We start from the raw sequence: 3,380 nt of genomic DNA on the forward strand, positions 1-3,380 counted from the left end.
ATGAAAAAATGATCTTCCTCTCTGAGCTCAGAAACATCCAAACCATGGTGAGGCCAGAATGGGTGATTTTAGGTGACTTCAACATGATCAGGAGAGGAGAGAAAAAAACAAAGGGTCAATCAACAGAAGGGTGATGAGGCAGTTCAATAACACAATTGATGATCTGCACCTCTTAGAGCTAGATCTCACCGATAGAGCATTTACCTGGTCAAATGAACAAGCTAACCCTACCATGACTAGGATTGACAGATTCTTCGCGACAACCGAATGGCATGACCTATACCCCTCGGCTGATCTTCTTTCCATGTGCACCATGACGTCGGACCATTGCCCACTGTTAATGCAAGGCCACTCCCCGGTTAATTTCTACCGGGGGTTCAGATTCGAATCGTTCTGGCCACAGTTGGAGGGGTTCAATGAGGTAGTTCATCAAGCATGGAATTCTACAGTTAACACTGATGATGCAATCCTTCGCCTTCACGTGAAGATGACTCGCACGGCCAGGGCTCTTCGGACTTGGAGACGCAATACAGTTGGCAACTTCAAAGTGCGGATGGCTATCATTCAGATCATCCTCACTCTTCTGGAGAAAGCACAGGAAATTAGACAACTCTCCTCCGAAGAATTGGAATTCAGGAGGACCCTTAAAATCAAGATTCTGGATATTGCCTCCGCTCAGAGGTCACGAGCAAGACAACATTCCAGACTTACTTGGATGCGATTGGGCGATGCTAACACTAAGTTCTTTCACTTAGCGGCCAATAATAGAAGAAGGAAAAATTTAATCAGATCGCTAACTCGAGATGACATGCTGTTAACGAGCCAGGAAGACAAAATGAACGAGGTACAACATCACTTCGGTCAGATTCTAGGCATGACAGGAAGGAGGAGCAGTGCTGTTTGTTGGGACCATCTGGGGTATGCTCCTTTTGAGCTAGCTGAGCTGGACAACTTGATTGATGATAATGAAATTAAGGACGTGGTCATGAGGCTTCAATCTGAAAAGGCTCCCGGGCCGGATGGGTTCATTGGACAGTTCTACAAATGCTGCTTTGAGTTGATCAAAAACGATCTCTACATGGCAATAAATGATTTTTTCCATCATAGATCCAAAAGCCTGCATTTGGTCAACGAAGCAAACATCATCCTCATACCCAAGGGGGAAAATGCTGACAGAATTGATAGGTTTAGGCCGTTAAGCCTGATCAATAGCTTCATGAAAATTATAACAAAAATCATGGCAAATAGGCTTGCGCCAAGAATGAATGAAATTATTTCCAACGCTCAGAACGCCTTCATCCAGAACCGGTCAATCCATGACAACTTTCTATACGTGCAGAGGGTGATCATGAAGCTGCATAAAAAAGGTAATCCAGCTCTTTTTGTCAAGCTTGACATCTCTAAAGCTTTCGACACCCTGAATTGGGCATATCTCTTGGATGTGTTAAGGGCCTGTGGGTTCTCCCAGAATTGGCGCAATTGGGTAGCTGAAATCCTGGGATCGTCCTCCTCAAGAATAATTTTAAATGGGCAACGTTCAAAGGCAATCAAACACAGACGTGGGGTTCGGCAAGGGGACCCTCTTTCTCCCTTCCTATTCATTTTAGCGATGGATCCGTTGCATCGGATGATTGAGAAGGCCGCTGAGGATGGACTGCTTGGACAGGTATTGCCTAGAGAAGCTAAGCTTCGGTGCTCTCTCTACGCGGATGATGCGGGTGTTTTTGTTAGAGCTGACAAATCAGACTTGGAGGTGCTGAAAGGGATTCTCAACGCGTTCGAGGGGTGTTCAGGACTAAAGATCAACTATGACAAAACAGAAATTTTCCCAATTCGATATCCAGCATCATTATGGCCAACACTAATGGAAGTGTTCCCTGGAAATTACTCTAGCTTACCCGGAAAGTATCTAGGGCTACCCCTTCATTACAGGAATGTAAAAAGGACTGATCTCCAACCACTAATCGAAAAAATTAACAACAGGTTGGCTGGCTGGAAAGGTAAACTGCTGTCCAAGGCTGGTAGGGAAACTCTAGTAAAATCGGTGCTATCCGCACAGCCAATCTACCATCTAACGGTTTTTTCCGCCTCATAAATGGTTGCTGCATTCAATTGACAAAATGAGACGCAACTTCCTGTGGAAAGGGAACAATCCAGAGGCTTGCTCCGGGGGTCACTGCCTTATCAACTGGCCCACAACTTGCCTTCCAAAGAGCAAGGGGGGTCTTGGAATTCTGGATCTTGATCGTTTTGCGAGGGGGTTAAGACTAAGATGGCTTTGGCTACGATGGAAGAGCAAAGACAGGGCGTGGACTGCCATGAAGCTTCCTTGTGACAGTACTGATGAAGATCTCTTCAATGCATCCACAATGGTGACGGTTGGCAATGGAAAGATAGCTGAGTTCTGGAAATCTAGCTGGATCCATGGTCAAGCCCCTAAGAGCATTGCACCTTCACTCTTCAGGAAGACAAAGAGGAAGAATATCACGGTTGAAAAAGCACTCACTAACAACAATTGGATACGATTATGCTTCCCATGCTCGGGGGAGGTTGAGCTTAGAGAGTTCGTCTCTCTATGGCAGGCCATAGGTAACATGCAAGAACTCAATGGTTTGGAGGACACCATTACTTGGAAATGGTCGGCAGATGGGCAGTACAGTGCAAGCAGTGCTTACAACATCCAATTCTCATCCAATTACAGTACAATGAATCTCTGCCCTATTTGGAAGGCTATGGTGGAACCGAGGTGCCGTTTCTTTGCCTGGACATTACTACATAAGAGAATCCTAACGGCCGATAACCTTCTTAAAAGGGGTTGGCCTTGCAACCCATTATGCTGTCTCTGTAACTCGGCCCCAGAAACAATTCTGCACTTATGCAAGGACTGCCCCTTCAGTAGAGAGGTGTGGAACAAAGTGTTGTCCTGGGCCAACCTTCCTTTCTTGAATGGGATTCCCAGCGACACATCTTTGTATGATTGGTGGACGGGCCTGCGTAGCCTTTGCAACAGACAGTCCAGAAGATGCTTCGACGGCCTGCTAATTCATTTTTGGTGGAATTTATGGCTGGAAAGAAATAACAGAATTTTCCAAGGTCAGCATAGAAGCGTTAATCAAGTGGCCCTTGCAGTCATCGGATATTGCTAGTAGCTGAGGTCTCGTTGTTCTGGTCTAGTGGGTTTTTGTTCTTCTCTTTTTATTTTTTCTTTCTTATCCTCTCCCCTCCGGTTCTTTGGTTTTGTACCTTCCATTTCTTTGCTCTCTAATCTAATATATATCGGAGCGGCAAGTCTTTTGCCCCTTCCTTTCAAAAAAAAGAAACTCGGAGAGATAACAATAATGTGTACACTGAGACGTACTAGGAAAGTCTCTACTGTTTCA

The sequence above is a fragment of the Zea mays genome, chromosome 8 (assembly GCF_902167145.1).
Source record: "Zea mays cultivar B73 chromosome 8, Zm-B73-REFERENCE-NAM-5.0, whole genome shotgun sequence".
In the NCBI taxonomy this organism is placed as follows: domain Eukaryota; kingdom Viridiplantae; phylum Streptophyta; class Magnoliopsida; order Poales; family Poaceae; genus Zea; species Zea mays.